At 35.8% G+C, this 21,805-nt stretch overlaps 1 long non-coding RNA gene across 1 annotated transcript in view; it reads left to right on the top strand.

Annotated features, from left to right (window-relative positions):
• The first annotated feature begins 11,740 nt into the window (after positions 1 to 11,740).
• Positions 11,741 to 21,805, top strand: part of LOC114296723 (uncharacterized) — a 30,531-nt gene continuing 20,466 nt past the window's right edge. The window contains exons 1-2 of the long non-coding RNA XR_014356266.1: positions 11,741 to 12,009; positions 12,101 to 12,157. This is a non-coding gene — a long non-coding RNA (uncharacterized LOC114296723). The remainder of the gene's footprint in view (positions 12,010 to 12,100; positions 12,158 to 21,805) is intronic.

The raw sequence follows: 21,805 nt of genomic DNA, 5'->3' as shown, positions 1-21,805 counted from the left end.
CACACTAACAACTATTATCAAAATAATACAGTTCTACTTAATTCCCTCACTATCAATCATTTTCAATCTATTTTTGAAAACAAACGAGACCTTAATATCATAACTTATATAGAATACACCCCTGTTAGAAATGGGCGCCCATGTGGCATAACCCTTTTTAGCCTTTTGAACCTTATCCAAATGGGTTTTGAATTTGAATTCAAACCTATTTGGATAGCCACTCAGGATATATATTTATCATATCCTGATATGGATAAATGATATAGATATCAGATATTATCTCATATAACTAATATGGATAAATGAGATAAATAGATTATATATCTGATATGTGGGATATGGGTGATTAACGTATGTTTTGAGTTTTTCCCATATACTGTCTCTCTCCCAAAAACAACGATCAAAGCCATTTGCACTGTGGTTTGTGTGGGTGATATTCACTATTGTAATATCACCCCATTGCTGGGTTGATTGACCAGATTCAGGAAGCACGCGATTTACCCACGACATCCTTCAATTCAGAATCTGTTTGAAAGGTATGACCATAATTTTTATTCCGCTGCGTTATACTTTGTTTACATTGGTATCAGAGCATTAATGGATATTTTCGCGTTTCCTTTAATCATATGTATATTTTTATATGTATATGTATACATTATATACATGAATGTTTGTAAAGGAGAAAACAAAATCTACTTTTATCAGATTAAGAGCATAATTTTTTTTTATGTTCATTAATGTCTTTTTTCATACCATAAATGGTTTTATTTTGAAAAAAGGAGTCCGGCAGTACAAAAATCGGACCAGAAAACACCTTGGAAGGCGGCGCGTGGTCTGCACGCGCCACCTGACGCCGTGAGTTGCTCCCACGCGCTGCCACACACCAGATGCCCTGCCGACGCGCCTGCACGCGCCTGCACGCGCCCTCACGTGCGCGTCAGCGGCGCTGTCCACGCGCACACCCTCCGCGCCACGCACGCACGTCGTGCCCTGAGCCGCGGGCTGAGCCGTACACCGAGCAGCGCTCTGAGCCGTGGGCTGAGCCGTGCTCCGAGTCGCGTGCTGAGTCGGGCTCGCTGAGCCGCGCCGTTTTCCTCCGCCGGCTCGGCTGGCTTGGCTGCTGATGTATTAGGCGCTGTTTGTTTTGTTTTTAATTCTGAATCGCGTTAAATCATCATAATTAATTCATTATAGATTTGTTTTATGCATAGTTAGTACTGTTAGACTCAGAATCAAATTTTCTATATTCTGTAAAATTTTGAAAATTTTATAAAAATAAAAAGTATTTTTCCTGTGATTATAATTCATTATTTTTGCTTTAAAATGATTCTGGTATTGCATAAATTATTTTCTGGGGTTGAAATTTTTATTGTGGACTTCTGAAGGTTTTACTATTTACTGGTAATATTGTCTCATTTTATCAGTTTCTGGATTTTTTATTTCTAATTTTATGTGTATTTATTAGTTATTTAAAATTCCAGAATATTTCAAAAAAATTCCAGAATATTTAAGAATGATGTACACTTTAATTATGGCATAATCTGAATATTGAATACAGCATATACAACACTTTAATGTGGACTGGCAAAAAGCCTGATTTGGGCAATTTGCGGCCTTGGGGTTCGGCAGCTTACATATACAACGCTTCTCATAAGTTTGGGAAGTTGGGCCCCAGAGGAAAGAAGTGTATCTTCATTCACTATAGTGAGCATTCTAAAGGGCTATGTGTTTGTTGGGGAGCATCCGGATGGAAGTGTGACTGAAATTGAGTCGTGAGATGTGGATTTCCTAGAGGAGCATTTCCCTAGCAGAGGTGAGGTAACTACAGAAGTAGAACTCTATGAGATGAAGGATCTACTTGAAGGCGCACCTAGTAGCCTAGTAGAGAATGAGGAAATAATTCCTCAAGCTCCTAGGGACAGTGGGAGCGATCTACCTACCCATGGATTAGATCCAATGGATGAGAATTCTCAGGATTCTCAACTACGTAGAAGCAAACGTGGAGCTATACCCCGTCGTCGTTTTGAGATTGAAGGGAAAGCATTCATGATTGCTCTGAGTGATGAGATGGAGCCTAAGAATCTCAAAGAGGCTCTCTCATCTCCTGCTAGTAAAGAATGGAGTACTGCAATGGATGAAGAAATAGAGTCTATGAAGAAAAATCATGTCTGGGACTTGGTTGATTTGCTACCAGGGCGCAAGACTATTGGGAACAAATGGGTTCTCAAAATCAAGCGCAAGGCAGATGGTTCCATAGAAAGGTATAAGGCTCACCTAGTGGCGAAAGGTTACACCCAACGAAAGGGTGTGGACTATGAGGAAACTTTTTCACCAGTTGTAAGGTTTGCCTCTATTCGCCTAATCCTAGCCATAGTAGCTCAGTTGGACTTAGAGCTATATCAGATGGACGTTAAAACTGCATTTCTCAATGGAGAATTGGATGAAGAGATCTATATGGATCAACCAGAAGGCTTTGTGGCAGTAGGTCAGGAGCGCAAAGTTTGCAAGCTTCAACGATCTATTTATGGCTTAAAGCAATCATCCAGACAGTGGAACCTGAGATTTCATCGAGCCATTGTTTATAATGGGTTTACGATGATTGATGAAGATCACTGTGTGTACGTTAAGCGGTCCAAGGACATTTTTCTGATATTGTTATTATATGTAGATGACATATTATTGGCTGGAAATGACAAGGAGATGATTGTCGCCACTAAAATGTGGTTGTTCTCTACATTTGAGATGAAGGACATGGGTGAGGCGAGCTATGTGCTCGGTGTTAAGATCCTTAGGGATCGCTCTAGGAGACTTCTTGGTTTGTCTCAAGAGACTTATATTAAGACTATTCTAGAGCGGTTCTAGATGCAGAGCTACAAACCCATTGTCACTCCTGTTGCAAAATGCGAGAGCCTAAGCCTTGATATGGGTCCCAAGACTCAAGAAGAAAATGAAAAGATGGCCCGTGTTCCCTATGCAAATGCTGTTGGAAGCTTGATGTATGCTATGATGTGTACACGTCCTGACATTTGTTATGCAGTCGAATTGGTGAGTCGTTACTAATCCAACCCAGGACCAGCTCATTGGAAAGTAGTTAAGAGGATATTACGATATCTTAGAGGGACTACAGATTACACACTTTGCTACCAGAGTTCAGATCTACATCTAGTTGGCTATTGTGATGCTGACTGGGGAGGAGACCTAGATGAGCGTAAGTTTACTTCAGGATATGCTTTCATGCTTAGCGATGGTGCTATTTCTTGGAGCAGTAAGAAGCAATCCTGTATCGCCTTATCAACTATGGAGGCTGAGTTTGTGGCTTGTTCATCTGCCGTTCAGGAAGCCGTGTGGTTGAGGAGATTCCTTCAGCATTTGGATGCTGTCACACACACTTCAGACCCTGTGACTATCCATTGCGACAGCATGGCTGCACTCGCTTACGCTAAGGATCCTAAATACCACTGCAGAACCAAACACATTGATGTGAAGTTCAACTTTATTAGAGACATTTTGGCGCAAAAAGAAGTGATCCTGGAGCACATCCCTTCGAGTCGCATGGTTGCGGACCCTTGGACTAAGCCCATTGCTAGAGATGTTTATCTTACTCATGTTAGGGCTTTAGGACTACGTAGATGGTGATATTTTTATGTGTATTCAGTTGAACTCATTTTTTTTTTTGGGGATATTTATGCCATTAGTATTCATATTTGTTTCTATTACACATTTATGTTTACTACTTTTAGCAATGGTTTGTGAATTAGCATACACAAAATAATTAAATTGATGTTAGCAGGCAAGATTGGCTCACTCACACGAGCAATCGCCCTTAGCGCTAGGTAACGAGTAAGGATGAGACTAGAAGCTAAAATTATCCACTAGCTATGTCGCCTTGGTTGGAGCCAAGATGAGGTCTTGTTAGAGACCGACCATGGATATGAGAGTACCCACTTTTCCATGATATGCTTGTTATGGATAGCCAGATGCGAGATCTCATTTGATGCCTGAGAGGCGAGCAAATAGAGAATTCGAGTTAGACCCTAGGAAGCGACTCGTGCGCTTAAGAGCGACTAGACTAAGATCTGTATGGTGTGTGAGTTTAACATCACTCTTTGGAAGAGTAACTCCACTATAACATGCATTCATACTGCATGTGCTTATCGACCCGTTAGCGAGATGAAAGAATGGATCCCTGCTTCGTCACCGTGTGAGTCCTAAAAGTCATTTTTCCCTAAATGACTTCACTTTGTGCCTTTTGTGACCTTTGACCATGTCATAAGATGAGGAGTTGATGTTCAGCTACTTTGGTATGTTGCCTGCGGTCATGTATGATTCGGTTTTAAGGGACATTACTGAAAAGCGGTCAATTTCAAATTGAATGATATGAGGGTGAAGGGAAGATCATCTAGTTCTACATCTCTGCTCTATATTCACTGTCGACAACTCACATCGCTCTTTATAGGATGCTGGTTGGGTGTGAATATAATGCGGAACCTAAGAGAGTCAAACATGCTCTTGGAGGGATTAGAGATGTTTTTGAACTGATGTAGCTAGATGGGTCTGGGTACATGAGACACTATTTCTGTTCTTTTTGGGTTGATGTCTCTATACTGACTCATATTGAGTTTCTAGTATAGAGCTCCCACTTGCAGGTGTTCTCAGCAGTCGCACAGTGCATTGGCTAGTATGAGATTGTTCATTTTTGAGGAGATTGAGATAGAGATGTGGCAGTGTCATGCCAACTCATGTGCGAGTGGGAAATGTTAGAAATGGACGCCCATGTGGCATGACCCTTTTCAGCCTTTTGAACCTTATCCAAATGGTTTTGAATTTGAATTCAAACCTATTTGGATAGCCACTCAGGATATATATTTATCATATCCTGATATGGATAAATGATATAGATATTAGATATTATCTCATATAACTAATATGGATAAATGAGATAAATAGATTATATATCTGATATGTGGGATATGGGTGATTAACGTATGTTTTGAGTTTTTCCCATATATTGACTCTCTCCCAAAAATAACGATCAAAGCCATTTGCACTGTGGTTTGTGTGGGTGATATTCACTATTGTAATATCACCCCATTGCTGGGTTGATTGACTAGATTCAGGAAGCACGTAATTTACCTACGATATCCTTCAATTCAGATTCTGTTTGAAAGGTATGACCATAATTTTTATTCCGCTGCGTTATACTTTGTTTACATCCAAAAGAGTGCATTATAAGATTTCCCTTATAAAATTGCCAAGTAAAATGTGATGGATTGATTCAGCTCTTCAAAGAATGTCCAAATGCACGACTGTTGAGAACAAACTTACCAAAATCAGCTTGTATGAAGAGAATCATTAAAGGACCAAAGTTAATAACACACAAGAGTAGTTAAGTAGATTTTTTTTATTTTTTATTTTTGGGTAAATTACATTGGCATTCCTGAGATTTCTGTTTATTATTGCTCCCCTCTCACCTTTTAGAAATTACATCTCTCTCTCTGAGGTTTAAAGTTTCATTACAGATTCCCTCCCTCAGTAATTTAATTTTTTTAAATACCAATTTTGCCCCCACTGGGTAAATTATATTGACACCCCTCACATTTTAAAAATTACAATCCCCTCTCTAAGGTTTAAAGTAGTATTACCAATTGCCCCTGAGTTAGTACTAGTTGGAAAAACAATTCATTAAAAAAAAAATTATTTGAAAAAAAAATTAATTGGAAAAAAAATTATTTTACTAAATGGTTATCAAACTGTCATAAAAATTTGTTTGATAATTTTTTTGATTTATAAATAGTTATCTCAGTTTTTAAATTTGAAGAAAAAACGTAAATTCAAAAAATGAGTTTACGTTGGTTTTTCAACAAAAATTTAAAAATTTTACTAACAAAATTTTTTTTCCAACTAATCCTAACCGATGGGGCAATTGGTAATGCTACTTTAAACCTTAGGGAGCGGGATTGTAATTTCTAAAATGTGATGGGTGTCAATGTAATTTACCCAGTGAGGAAAAATTTGGTATTTAAAAAAATTAAATTGCTTAGGAGGAAATCTGTAATGAAACTTTAAATCTCAATGAGGGAAATGTAATTTCTAAAAGGTAAAAGAGGAAACGTTAATAAATATAAATCTTAGGAGGTGTCAGTGCAATTTACCCTTTATTTTTTTATCAATCTCTCCATATGTGACATGTGATAAGTAAGACTATACATTTAAAAAAAAAAATTTCTTTTATTTTTCAAATTTCGCAGTAATAGAATAGGGATCTAGTGTACAAACCTTTTTATACATTAGAAGAGACATAGTGAGTAAATGATTTTTTTTTTCTTCTTTTTTTTTTGGTTTTTTTTTCAAATTTACTATATTTAGGTTAACTGAATTTTGTGATTTGATTTGAAGAAAATATTATTTTACCCCTAAACTTTCATGCATTTTTCAATTTGATTCCAGACTTCATATAATATCAATTTGCCTTCCAAACTTTTGAAATTTTGATCAATTTAGCTCTTACCGTCACATTCTGTCCACAATCAAACGGTTACTGACGTGCCACCAAATTTCATTTGAAACTTCATCTTACACCAAAACTATACCTTAAAAATTAATTAGCTCCCAAGTATAAAAAAATTAAATTTAGCTATTTAATAAATAAATTTTTATCTCAATAATGAAAAAATTAAATTTTAAATATTATATATACTTTGCAAAAAAATATAAAAATTCTCAGTTTGAATTATCTTGAGATTATGAAGTATGGATACTTCGGCAAACATATCGTATCCATACTGGGTACTTACTGACCTATGGTATTTCTGCATACGTAGTGGATACACAAAACATGTACTCAAATTTTTTCTGCTTAATTTTTGGCGTACCTAGACATAATTAATATGTACCCAGGCCATGTCGTACCTCAGTTAAAACGATATTTTGTTCTGTTATAGAGATAAAATTCATTTTACTAAACTTTTTTTTCATTTTTAGTTTTATACTTAGCATGATTTTAAAATTAAACTATAGTTTGTAAATTATTTAATAATATGATGTTTAATTTTGGTTTATCTTATACATGTACTTTCGGCATTAAATGTCAATTGTATGTTAGATCTTAACAAATTAAACCATTTAATCAATTTTTATATTACTCCAAATTAAAAATAAATATTTTTTTATAAACGTATCAAACCATATCCATATCTTACTTTTTTAGATTTTACCGTATTGACGTACTCGTATCGTATCAGTACCAGTACTCATGCCCCGTACCTATGCTTCATAGGTCTCAAATTATCTCGAGTAGATCCTAGAGAAATTTACTATGCCAAAAATTTCTTGGCTACTCTATATATGTGCGTGCATGCAATTGTAACTAGTTCATTCCCCAAATTAGTTTCAATAAAATTGATCGACTAATAGTAATTTCAAAATTGACTGGGAAAAAATTAAAATTTAATTACTGTTTAAAGAATACTCAAATAAGACTAATACTCAATTTTTTTTTATTTAAAATTTAAAATTTTCTTTTTTGAGATAAAAAATTATTAATTAAATATATATTTTTTTAATATTTGGGGCGGCTAATTGATTTTTAAGGTATAGTTTGGGATGTAAAATGAAATTGCAAATGAAGTTTGATGCCACGTCAGTAAGTTCCATTTGATTGTAGACAGAATATGATGGCAAAGGCCAAATTGATCAAAAATTCAAAAGTTTGGGAGACAAATTGATACTATATGCAGTTTGGGATTAAATTGAAGAACTTGTAAAAATTTGAGAGGTAAAATGATATTTCCTCTATAGTTTGACATATTTATCACTTTAATTAATAGTAATTTTACATGTTTATCTCCTTAAATAGTAAGCAACTTTCATGACCAAAAGTAGTGTTCAAATATAGATGGTATAGTTTTTACCAAAAATATAAATACGATCTAGAATTTTGCTATCTCCGAATTCAAAATGAAGCAAAAAGAGTCTAATCTTTTGGCTTCTAAATATAACTTGCCAGTCTGTTAAAACCAAAAAAAGATTTTCATGTCCAAAAACAAGTATTAAGCCCCTCAATTTAACTCTTTACTTAGCAAACCATCATTGTTTCATTCATTGCTCTCGCTTTTTCTGTATCTGTCTCTTTTATTCAATTTCAACTATCCAAATGGGATGTGGGAGTTCTTGGTTGAATGCCCAAAGTGAAGATATACCTGACAATTATCACCCCATCATCCGTCGTAGGATGGAGGAAATTATAAGGTGCAGGCGTTCTGGTTCAATAAAAGCCTCGAGTTCTCCTACGAAAGAGTTACTTGTTGATAGTAAGGCAAACGACGAGATTGTTTCTCAACAACTGTCTTTGGACACTAATGCTAGGAAAAGCTTGTCTTTTTCGCCTGAGGATAGCATAACAAGTGAGGATTTAAAGGCAGCGAAGAAAGTTGCAGCCAAGTCGGATATGAAGGAGGCACGAAAAATGGATTATACTGATTTTGAGGATGATGATGATGATGATGATGAAGATTTGTTTAGTAACGATGATGGCATGACTTTTCCACGCTCACCAAGTTTCAGAGTATACTTCACCAATAATTTAGATGATAATGATGAACATAGTAAGTACTTATTTATTTGTTTTTGATGACCGGGTGTTCGGACTAGTTTATATGCACTTCGACTAAAATTTCTCTCGGGCAGAGTCCGCGGGTGTGGGCCTAATAAGTTGATAGCACCTAGTGGGAGTTGAATTGAGACCTGGAGGAAGCACACTACCAGGTCCCAAGTTGCACCCACTAGGCCGACCCTGGAGTTTAGTAAGTATTTAATTTATGAACTATGTTAAGATACAATTCAGCTAGCAAACCATGTTTCGGATAAAACATTTTGGTTTTTTATTTGCACTGAATATCAACAATGCAATGCAGGTATGAAAGATGGCACAAATGATAAGACTCAAAGTAGCGATCATACATTGACAAAAAGGGTATATAGCTAACCAACACTTTATTCATCTTGAATTTAAGTTTGATCTTAGAATTTTTTTGTAATCAAAATAAGATTGCAGACTCATCCACCAAATGAATTGATTACCATGCATGTTAGAAAGATCAAAGTACCAAATTAATACCTCTTCTAAGCAACAAACTAACAATTTTGTTTATTTTTTTAGAACTTGCAGGAGTCTGTACCCAAGAAAGTAAGGAAGAGAATGAGTTTTAAGAATGTCATACCGAGGGGACGACAAACTGCCGTAAAGAATCTATTCCACATGCGTTCGTTCTACACAGCCTCCGCTCTATCACGCTCTTCCCACGATCGGGCCCATCTTATTACTGCAAAAACAGTAGCCTGATTGTGGTTTTGGGAAAACGACAATGGCTTACTGTTCTGTTCGTGGGTTTTCCATATCTTCATCTTTTTTTTATCAGCTCCATCTTCATCTTTTGACCAACATTGTCCGTCTATATATCAGTCAGGGAAGAAGATATGACCCATCACTTTCATTCCCCAATGTCAACAGTTGTAAATTGCTTAAAAGAATATGCATCTTCAATCATTTTTTGGGATGAAAATACACAAATCTTCAACCATTGTTTCCTGCATCTTCTCATACGTGCACAAAATTTATCTGCTTATGAGTTCATGGAGAAACGTTGAACTAACAGAATCGATACTACCTTCAAATTTGTTTAACATTGTAAAAATCTAACAACAAGAACAAGCTTTGAGTTTCTGCTCATCTTCTTGGCAATAGAAATTTTAATAAATCTTTAAAATGATATTCAATGTTTCGAATTGGGATTTTTCCCTGTTAAACTTTTTAAAACTTTTGTTTGTTTTTGTGTATAAATTCAGTTATTTAAATTTTGGTTTGTTTGTTTACTTAATTTGTGTGTGCGTGTGTGTTTTTTAAATCAATGTTCTTATTTTTGTGTTCATGTATTTATAATTTATTCTTTTAAAAAAATGGTTGATTTGGTTGATTAATTTGTGTGTGTGTTAAAAAAAAATATCTTCAATAAAATTGATTTGTTTGTTTGCTTAATTTCATGTGTTTCTTTTTCTTATCTTTTTTTTCAAAAAAAAAAATTCGAAGCAAAAAATGTTTTATTTTTGTATTTGTGCAGGCTTCATTGAACAGTTTGCACTATCACAATTGTCCGCAATTTTTTAGACTTACTTAGATTTAAACACTTAGGAGTTTTTTCCCATTTCACTTTTTTAAGCTTTTGTTTGTTTTTTTTGTTTATAAATTCAGTTTTTAAAAAATTTGATCTGTTTGTTTACTTAATTTTGTGTGTATGTTATCTAAAATAAAATTTAGTGCTTTTAAAAAAAAATCATATAAAATGAGTGTCTTGGATTATTATTATTTTTTTTTTTGTATTTTTTTTGTGTAATATTGTTAATCATACTTTCTATAAAAAAATTTATAAAAAATGAAATGTTTCATTGTGTTATCAGGTTTAAAAAAATTTCGTTGTGTTATCAACATTTGTGTTTTTGTGTTTACAATTTATGTTTTCAAAAAATTAGTTTGTTTGATTGCTTAATTTTGTGTATGTGTTTTTCTTAAAAACAATTCAATGTTCATAAAATATATATATATATATATATATATATATATATATATATATATATATATTTAAAAAAATAATATTCATAATTTTTTTGGGTTTTTTATTATTTATATTAATAGATTATTATTTATTTTTTGTATATCAAATCTTTTTTACTACAAGTGTTCCAAGAATATGGGTTTGTGTTTTGATATTTTGTGTATACCATTATTACTTACACTTTTTATTTTCTTCATTAAAAAGTAAAAAGAAAAAAAATTATGTTATTAGACTACATAATTTGTGTGTGCAATTGTTTAGACTGCATAATAGTCTTAATTTTTTTATTTTTTTGGTTTTTTATTATTTATATTAATAGTTTATTATTTATTTTTTGTATATCAAATCTTTTTTACTGCAAGTGTTCCAAAAATATAGGTTTGTGTTTTGGTATTTTTTGTGTACCATTATTTCTTACACTTTTTATTTTCTTCATTAAAAAGTAAAAAGAAAACAAAATGTTATTAGACCACATAATTTGTATGTGCAATTGTTTAGACTACATAATAGTCTTAATTTTTTTTAGAGTTTTTTATTATTTATATTAATATCTTATTATTTATTTTTTATATGTATATTATTTAAAAAAATAATATAAAATTCATATTATAATGCTAAAAGAAATTTCACAAGCATCGTGTGCCCAACCGCTAGTTTTATTAATAAACTACCAACAAAGCGCTCCATCGTATGTTTTCACTATTTGCAGAGCACAATCACTTTCTTCAGTAAAATAGCCCCATAAAGAAGGTTATCGAAACCCTTCAACACATTAATAGTTCATAGCTTGACTAATCCAAAACTATTGTTTATTTATGTTTTCACTTAACAAAACACACTATCACATACTTTAAAGTAAGGCTGAGTAAGGAATTTGTAAAATTCGTAATTCGATCCGTTCCAGTCTAATCTGATAGGTTTGGATTGATTTTTTGAATCCGTAGTTCGGTTCCGGATTGAAAATTTCAAAATTCGTAGACTACGGATCGGTTCCGGATTGAACCTCACGATTCCGGATTGGAACCGATCCAGATCATCTATAAATAATTTATATTTGTATACTATATACCTTCCCACACCATATAATTTCTTATCTGATATAAAAACTAAAATGTAACCTAACCTAATCTAGCAGCCTCACTCATTCACGCCTCTCACTCTCATCTCAGGTCTCTATATCGATGGTGTCTCTCTCTCTTCTCTTTCCCATCTCAGACTGAGTTCTCTCTTACACTCTCATCCATCTCAGATCAGATCGATGTGCTGCTGCTCATCTCTCTCTGTCGATGAGCTCTCTCTCTCTCTCTCTCTCTCTCGGATCGATGGCTATTTTTGTTCATTTGTTCTTAGATCATCCATCTCAGATTAGATCGATAGCTATAGCTGTTGTCTCTCTCTTTCGGTGAGCTCCTCTCTCTCTCTCTCTCTCTCTCTCTCTCTCTTTAACACTCTAAAATGGGTTTAATCTCTAACACTCTTAAATGGGTTCCCAGATCATCCATCGCAGATTAGATCGATTGTTCATGTCATCTACAATGGATTCGGTAATTGTAAGTAGGAGATTTTTTTTTTCTGTTTTTATTTTTATTTTTATTTTTATTATGTTTTCTATTTTCATTTTATTTTTATACTTTTTTTTCTTCTTGTTTTGTATTTCTATTTTCTGTTTTTATTTATTTTTTTTTCTGATTTCATCTTTGTTTTGTGTTGTTTGTTTGATCAGTCTGATTGTATTTCATGTAGATATTTTCTCTGTTTTTCCATCTTTTATTAATGAGGGGAAAAAGATTATAGAACAGGGGTAAGATCATTCCATAAATATTCCGACTTTGATTTAAGTAACCATTGATGCACAAATCAGTGTTTATGGAAATTAAACTAGGGAGGAAAGACTTTGCTAGATGGTAAGATCATTTCAGGCAGAATGTGAACACAAGTACTTTTTGATAGTTAGAAACATTGATTGGTTCTAGTTCAAAGCACAAAAGTGTCGAAGATGTCTAGGATTTAAAGCCTGGTAAATCAAACACTTTAACTGAAAGAGTAGCAACCTATATCATTCTCAAACACTTCACTAAAGTTTTTTCTCTTGTTATGTTGGTTGCTGCTAACACTTCTGAACTTCTTCATTAAGAAGTGCATTTAAAAAAAATAAAATTAAATAAATAATTTTTAAGCTTTAGGGGTATAAATTACTGGCACTGCCAAATGAGGCATTAAATTATTATTATTATTATTATTATTGGGGTTTTTTAATTATTTAAATCTGTGGTCCTAAACCGATCCAATCCGTATTTCAACGGATTAGCTCGGATTGGTTCCACAATTTAGATGGATTGGATTGGTTTTAATTTTTCAGGAACCGTAAATAACGGATTGATCCTGATTTTCTTCCAATCCAGACCAATCTAGTCCATGCTCACCCCTACTTTAAAGAACATTAGCCCTAGAAATAGAAATAAGGATACTGAAGCATTTTAAAAACATTAACAATGCAAAACATACCTAATCAGGTGGGAAGGCCGAGGAGAGGAACCTCTCAGCCTCAGAAAATAGCTGCAGATTTTTGGTCTTCATCAAGAACCCAATTGCTTCCTCATTAAATTTCACGAGGAAGCCCAACACGATCAACTCAGCCAGTTGATGAATCCAATCTTCTTTCTTCCATAACAATCCTTTGAGCTATTGCTTCAGAGAAATTTGTAGCATATTTTAAGACACTTCTATATCCGGCTGAACTGTCCATCTTCTGCGTAATAAACTTCTTACTCTCCCTCTCCTAACGGATCATTTGTCTTGCTTCTTCTTTCAAGACTTCTCCTGAAGATAGTGATAAATTGTAACCAATTGTACTTGGTTCAAGTGTCTCAAGAACAATGAGACTAAGGAGACATTGAATAGTCTCATGCCTCTTTTCTACTTCCATTTTAGCTGGAAAGCCTAGGATGAGCCTAAGCAACCCTTTTCCGATAAAATTTTCCCTTGGATTCACTTGGTTAAGTCCAACACCATCCATTATGGACATTTCTTCTTTTTGCAGAGACACAGAGATAGATCGAACACCAATCTTGCTGTAAATTTCAAGTACCTTACTCCAAGGCAGGGATGGCATGTTTGGCTGAGGATACCAAACAAATAATGGTCAGGAACAAGACTGTTCGAAGAGATCCTTCAAATGAAGATCATCAGCAATAAAAACATCATGCTTGAAAAACAACAAAATTTCATCTGATTCTGAATATACAGGCATTTTCGACAAATGTTCGGCAATAGTCAACTGTGTAGTCTTCGGCAATAGTCACATTTTAGAAAGGCACAACACTTCTGATGTGACAATGACCTTCTAGAACTTTCTCTTTCCTTCCAGAGTTTTTAATAGTGATCAAATGAAAGAGCACTCCTCACTTCCAAAACATGGCAAAAAAAACTCCAGTAGGTCCTCTTTATAGTGTTTATTTAACACATTCAACTGCATGCTAAAGAGATCATCCTTGTAGGAAAGAACACATTCTTGGGGGTTTACCCACTCTCTATCGTCACTTTCATTTGGGATCCAAACTTTCCTTGAAGTTGTATCTTCATTGTCAGGCTCCCACTTGAAACACAAGTACTTATAGATTCGAACAATAGTAGTGAAATTCGAATGGATATCTAGGTGGCTAGCAAGTAATGGGCACCCGTTTTTGTAAGTTGAGGATGCATTCGAGCAATGAGTATGCATTTGCAGGAGTTATGCTATTGGGATCATCAGGTAAATAAAGGGTATCAGCCACAAGCGTGTAACCAACCTCGAAAGAAATAACAACTCCATTTTTCTTCAGCTCCTCTTCATATTCATAGATAACCTTGCCATAGTAATTGTCACTGCCATCAATGAAAGGAAGACGAGAGACCTCGGAGATAGATTCTCAATCAGGGCCAAACATAATGCAATCTTTTGGCAATCTATAATCACCAATGCAAGTTCGCAACCATTCAACCTCACGGATACACCTCTTCAGATCTTTTGGGAATTTAAGAGTTGTTCCCTTTAGTTTTTGGTAACATGCTAGAAATGAGAGAACATTTTCTTCACTAATGGAAGATAGTTCTGATTGCTTCTTAAAAATGATAGAAAAGGCCCTGGTTGCCTCCTCGATATCCATTACTACCCCCAATTGCTTCAATTCGTTCTTGTACAAAAAAATGTTGTTCGCATAGAAGTTTTCATCAATAAGTGGGAAGTTGTTTGAACCTTCACAAGACAACCCCATTCAGGATGGAACAGATAAGATCCAACTGGAGACATATAGCCATTGCTAGTCTTCAAAAACTTCTTATTTTTAAATGCTTTAAAGAATTTGTTAGATGATCTCAAATGATGCAAGTATCCAGTACAAAAAGACCAGACTCGACTGTCTGAGCACTAATGTCTACTAGAGATTTTAGATTGATAGCAACAAGCTCGTAATTTTGATTGAATCCAATTACCACACCCAACATCTGTAGTTCTTGTTTGAAAGAAAGGATTTCCTCACCGTAGTAATCTTGATCAAAAAATGGAATGTCATTGATTTGTGATGTAGCTTTCCACTCCTCATCAAACAAAACAGATCCAATTGGGGACCTGTCACCAACTGAAGTTTTTAGCCATCTTCCTTCTCTGATATTACATATGAAATCTTCGGAAGAAAGATGTCCCCCCAAAAAGTTGATGAATTTTAGTATCGAAAATACATGCCCTTTTGTTAGAGTTGAAGAATCTTCCAAAGACATGAGATGCTTCCCACTAAATTGATATGCCTCTCCATAATCACACATCACTCACATTTCTCGTAGCTCTTCTTTATAGTCATGTATTTTATCACCATAGAAACTCTCATCAAATATAGGTATATCAACTAACACAGATTCATTCTGCAGATGTAGTAGAACCTATGATGAGTTTGGTAAGAACGATTGTGATAGAGAACTGTGACCAAGACTGCCACTCAGAGAACTCGTCATCCAACTTTCTTCCTTTATGCACATTAAGAACTTTCTTGGCATGTGAACCCCCTTCTGTCACTGAATCCATTCCAACAGCAAGAACTTGTTTTGCTCAGTTAGTGGAGCAGACAAGCTAGGAATTAATGCATTGGAAAGAGATATATTGGGGACATCAGAAGCTGCGAGATGACTTTTGAGGAAGTCGATAAGATGTCTCTCATGAGTAGTTACACTTGCAAATTTGCGTGAATGCAAATAGCCTTCTCCTAGTTCAATAAAACCTTCTTCTCTCCATGGAATTGATCTAATCATCGGATTGACCCAATTGTTTCCATTAGCAAGGACAAGAACCCCACTCCTTCATGTCGACACACACCCATAATTATCAACAAGTGGCATACTACCACACAAACGATTAACTTCTCGCTCAGACAAATAGTTCTCTGAAAGTGAAAGATATAAGAAATGTGCATAATCAACAGCAAGCTTCTGATCTCTAGTCAGTGAATTAGTGAGGAAATCTGCATATTCGTGCACATTTATAGCCTCAACCTTGACCTCATTTAAAAGCCATTCCTATTTGAATATAGCTGAAGAGCTTCTTGTGTTGTTTTAGGTACAAAAAATTGGTCGGTTGCACATCTAAATTCACTGTTCCAATCAATCAACCATGAGATGTGATGATAATCATGAGATACAAGAATATTCCTCGCATTCCATACTTCATTTATGCTATACAAAGACACATCCCCATGGAGGCTCACATACTTCAAAAGTGATACGGTCTTAATGCTGGTTCTCTAAAAATTGGACCTCCATTCCTCATCTACAAATTATAGAAGCTCTAAATACACCTCCTCTGATACTCCAAGTACAAAATTCGAACCCCGGATGCAATTTGCATACCACTCGTCCTCTACAGGTTTTACATCCAAGAAATTAATATCTGATCATACTCCTCTCTATCAAATGAAGAACTTCGAACATATATATCTCCCATGGGATGAGATATTATCCAAGCTCACCCCTTGATCCCTTGCCACATTCAATACATTTCAGAAAGCAGGCATTAGCCTACCCACTTCACTAGGTTTCTGTTCAATGTATGGCTCGCAGGGAATTATTTCTTCATCCATCACTATTTCTTTGATCGTTTCCTTCACATCATTTAACTAGGATAGGGAGATTCACAGATGGGTAAAAACCAAAACATAGGAGGCAGACTAGATACAGAAGCATCTTTTGATCTTTTCACCAGCGGAATGAATGCATTGACAAAAGAAAAGGGCACACAATTAAGAATCCCTTGGTTCCATTTGTTGTCCATAATCATGGTTTCCCTTGATTAAGGGAAAATTCGTAACCATCTTTGTTGGGAGAAATGCATAGACCCCAGAAGAGTCCATCCCTTTATCAAGACGTTCTCCATTTGGAAAAGTCAATGTGATCACCCATTCTTCCAGTTCCATACTTGCTTTCACTTTATTTTCTGGCCTGACAGAAAACTTCTACCTCTACATGTGGTAGCCGCATTGCCTTTCCAATTTGTCACCATTTTCTTCAGCTCAAAGATGAAGTGTGTAGAACTCTGCATCATTATTCTTCGTTGTAACAAAATCAGTCTCACTTGAAATGGATACTACACTCACGGAATTGAGCCTAGGATCCTCATTATCTTCCTTTACTGAAAGCCTCTTTATCTTTGAAAGAAACAACAAAACTTTAGGATGAATGCTTGAGAGTTGCTGCTTCACTAGAACAACCTTGTCAGGCTTCAAAGGAAAGCTAATTGTTGTGGTCGGAAACAAAGTGTCAGAGCCATATATTTGCTTTATGGTGGAAAGAGTTGAGTTATCATCAACCCATTCAAGGACAATGTATCCAGTATTGCACTGCAAGCAAGGTTCTTCATTAAACCGTATCTGATAGCCATTACTAAATATGCAAGGCTTAGCTGTGATAAGAAATACACTCTTGAACCCAATTCGTTTAAATGCTACAAAATTAGTTGTGTTAGAAGGTATATTGAACATGCATGAAAATTGTTCTATGGTTCACATACCTCCACAAGATAAAGTGATGTATTGAACACAATTTGCTTTAATTCAGATTCAATCAAATACATATACAGTCAATCAAAAAATGGAAGGCAGGTATCAAAACTCATTTTTTAATTTCGAGGGTCACTACGAAAAGTGAAAGATGTGAATTTAGAAAAACAGAGAAATCCATATTCAGTACATTAAGCATGAATTCGTTCCAGCAGTCTAATTTAATTTCAATCATATATATCAACTGGAATGAATTGATTGAAGAATGGTGGGAAAAAAATTTACTTTGGCAGGTCACAAATAAATACAAGAGCAACTGCTAAAGAATATAAGTTTGCTAGGCTTGTTCTTGTAGTATTGTGGATTATGTTACAACAATATTTAGTTCAATCAATCATGTCACTAGTATATTTACATAATTAAGGGAAAAGTTTAGACTTTTCTTGATAAATGTAGTAATGAAAATGCCAACCAATACAAATTCATGCCAAATGTAAAGCATAACCCAACCTGGTATCAATGGCAACTATAGTATACTCCAAAAACAATTTTAAATTTAATGTTCAAATTTATCAAAATACCCCTCCAGTAAATCAAGATCCCAGTTATGTTTTGATCTAAAAAATAAGGTTAAATTACACAAGTGGTCCCTAAAATATAGCACTTGTGTCATTTTGGTCCTTAATCTTTAATTTGGTTCAATTGCATTCCTAAACTTCACACATTAATTCAATATAGTCCCTCCTCCTAACTACCGTCTAAAAACATACCCATATAATAAATAAAAAAAAATTATGTCAGACTCACATTAGATATTGAAAGGCATTAAGAACATTTAACACACTATGTATTTGGCTCTCAGCAATGGCGTGAAAAGCTTGGATGTATATTTCACTTATCTAGCAGTTCATTTTGTTGGGAAATGAGATTAATTTTTTCAAACACTCTTCAAATACCCTAATGTAGGCAGATAGAAATATTTTTTCTTATGTTTTTTTAGGTAAGTCTAAAGAGAAGGGACTACTTTAAATTAATGTGTAAAGTTCAAGGATACTTTAGGGACCATTCATGTAATTTACCCACTAAAAAGGGATTAAAAAAATGAGTCCCTGAATCCCCATGTATTATACATCCAAAAATCGAATAGAGGATAAATTACACTTTGCCCCTTTATATTTGACAACTTTCCCACTTTGGCCCTTCAAGTTTGTTTTTTTCCTACTTTGGCCCTCTATGTTTCAAGTTTTTTTTCCACTTACTCTTAAAGCTAATTTCTATTCAAAATTAGACAAAAAATATCACAATAATTGTCACATAAAAAAATATATTATTATATTGGATTTTAAATTTATGTTAGAAGTGTGAGTCATATATAATAAAATATTTTTATGTCATGTAACTGACAATGTGTCATTTCCAATCTAATTTTTAACAGAAATTAGCTTTAAGAGTAAAGTGGGAAAAACTTGAAACATGAAGGGCCAAAGTAAAAAAACAAACAAACAAACTTGAAAAGCTAAAATGGGAAAGTGACCAAACATGATGAGGGCAAAGTAATTTATCCTTGAATATATGGTGGTTCAATTATCAGGGTTACCCAATGTTGTTAGAATGGTACTTTCGATGGCACCTACTAAAGTACACACTTATTGTGTCATTTCGGTCCTTTAAATTTTAATTTTGTTACTTTTATCTCTAAAGTTTTTAGTTTGTGTCAAATTAATCCAACTTCGAATGGTTCAACTAACTTCGTAACAGAATTATTGTATATATAATTCAAAGGTGGAGAATCTTCATGAAGCATTTCATAATCATTTTTTCATGATCCCTAGCATTACTCAAATACAAAGAGTAACGCTAGGGATCATGAAAAAAATATTATGAAATGCCTCAAGAAAATTGTTCATTCTTTGATTAGTATGTGGTGTTTTATTGTATGTGTAATCCAAATGTGAAGAATCTTTATGAAACATTTTATTATATTTTTTTTATGATCCCTAACATTACTCTTATTTTCACCACCTTTTAGGGCTCGGCATAGAGTTATCTGAACCGCACGACCCGAACCATTCCTCATACAAATGGGCTGTTTTGTAAATATAATGCGAGCAGATGCGGTTTGGAAAATGGCATTATTGCGGGTTGCGGGCGGGTTGCAGGTTTGACCCTGACCCGCACCCGCAAGAACCGACACGCACTTAAGACTCTTCTTTAAAAAAAAAAAAAACCTGGATCATTGATTTCATTTATCCTATCCTAGATATTTTTGGATTTTGAATGATTTTACTTTAATTGTATTGTTGGGTAGTGAATGATTTTGATAATTTAGTTTAGGATTTTGAAATATGTGTGAGAGGGAGATTTATGCCGAACAGTGGCCGACCTACACCAACACGAAATGTGGTGTTAGGCTGGACCGGATTAAGGTTGTTTGGGATGTGGTGGGTCAAGCTGGGCCCACACAGAATATGGTGTTAGGCCAAGCTGGACCCATACTAAATATTGTGTCGGGCCAAACTTGGCCGAACTGTCTCACGTCGATGGGTCGAACTGCCCCGATATTGAGGTTCTAGGTAGCGGAACCACGTGACGGCCGAGCTGTAGATGGTTCAGGCTACAATCGTTGAGACTGAGATGGTCCGTTGGATCGCGGCGTGTAGTCGAGATGATAAACGGCGTGCCCATCCTCAGTCAGTTCCAGACAATGCCCGTTAGGGCTTTGATTGGGTACGCAACTTCTAAAAGACCAGTTTGATTCAACTCAGCATCAAGGTGGTCGACGTAATGTTTATGGTTCACAAGTAATAGCCCGGTCAAGTATTCCACGTGGACCAATAACGAGAAGAGAGGAATCCACTCCTGGTATGCGTCAATACCGTTTGGCGGTGCGACAAACACTGTTTGGTGGTTTTGATCTCTATACGTGTAAGAATGTTGAAGAGAGCACAACTGCCTCTCCAGTGAAGGATAGCAGGGTATTGCGCTTACAATCTCTGAGATTGCATGGCCAGCCTTGAAAAGGAGGAGCATACAGATGTTGGAGGTAAAGAATTTCGAACTCTCTCTCTCTCTCTACAATGCTCTACCTTCTCTCTTTTCCAGAAAGCTAACTTGTCCGTCGGAAGGGTTTTCCGTCAAATCCACCCGCCAGGTAGCTCACCTTTATCTTGTTCGCAGTACGACGGAATCCTAATGGAGTGAGACGAGCTTGGTAGCAAGGAGGTACGGAGCAAGGCGAATATTTCTCTCTCGTACAATTGGTGCCATCTGTGGGAACTTCTTTGACAAACAGACCTTGTTCTACCAGCTTTTTTGATGGTTTTCCACGACAAACATCAACGAAACACCACTGTCCGTATCACTGCAGAGTTAGTCTGGATAAGAGATGGCCCTCCTGCTATTCCGACCATGACGAGCCTAGAGACCTTCTTTAGAGGACTGCCCAGAGACGCGCGAGACAAACGCACGAGGAGCACTAACCATTCGCAAAGTCCTAAGAGGTGTCGACGACGAGGAGAATTGCATGCTCTACGCCTGGAGCACAAACTCAAAGACCAAGATGCCCTCCTATGGAGGATGGAGGCTGAGATGGAAACCTTGAAGCGACAATCAAAGGAAAGGGTGTTGCTAGAGTGGGAAACCACAATGAGCACACCCGACCCCGTCGCTTAGGCAGCCAGTGCCAACAAGGCACACCCTCCCTCTCTGTCACCAGGAGCTATGGCATTGACGATTCTGACCCACCAGCGGCGAGGTCATGCATGCGAGATAGCAGCTACCATCTCTCGCATCCGTCGATGACATCGAGATACTCTTACTTCGCCCGTTTAGAGGACTCGAGGGACGTCCTAGAGGAATGCGCACGCTGCAGAGAGGCCCAAAGTGTGCCAACGCTGCAAAGGATGAGTCCCAGAATCCATTGCAGTAAGGAAGTGGCCATGTCACCACCTAAGATGATCGTCCCAGCGCTAGTGGACAGAGACTTGGCAAGACTCACCACTACCCCACTATCTTTAGAGATTGAGGTCACACCGCTCCTCGTCGAATTCCATCAACCTAAGTTCACACTGTACGATGGTAAGACGGATCTGTACATGCACATTAGTCATTACCGGTAAGTAATGGCGAGCCATAGGTGCAACAATGCCTTGATGTGCCTAATTTTCCCAGCTAGTTTAG

The sequence above is a fragment of the Camellia sinensis genome, chromosome 15 (assembly GCF_055761805.1).
Source record: "Camellia sinensis isolate YWXY chromosome 15, ASM5576180v1, whole genome shotgun sequence".
Classification (NCBI taxonomy): domain Eukaryota; kingdom Viridiplantae; phylum Streptophyta; class Magnoliopsida; order Ericales; family Theaceae; genus Camellia; species Camellia sinensis.
Note: the sequence above shows the minus strand (reverse complement) of the source record. Positions and strands in the feature narration are given on the sequence as shown.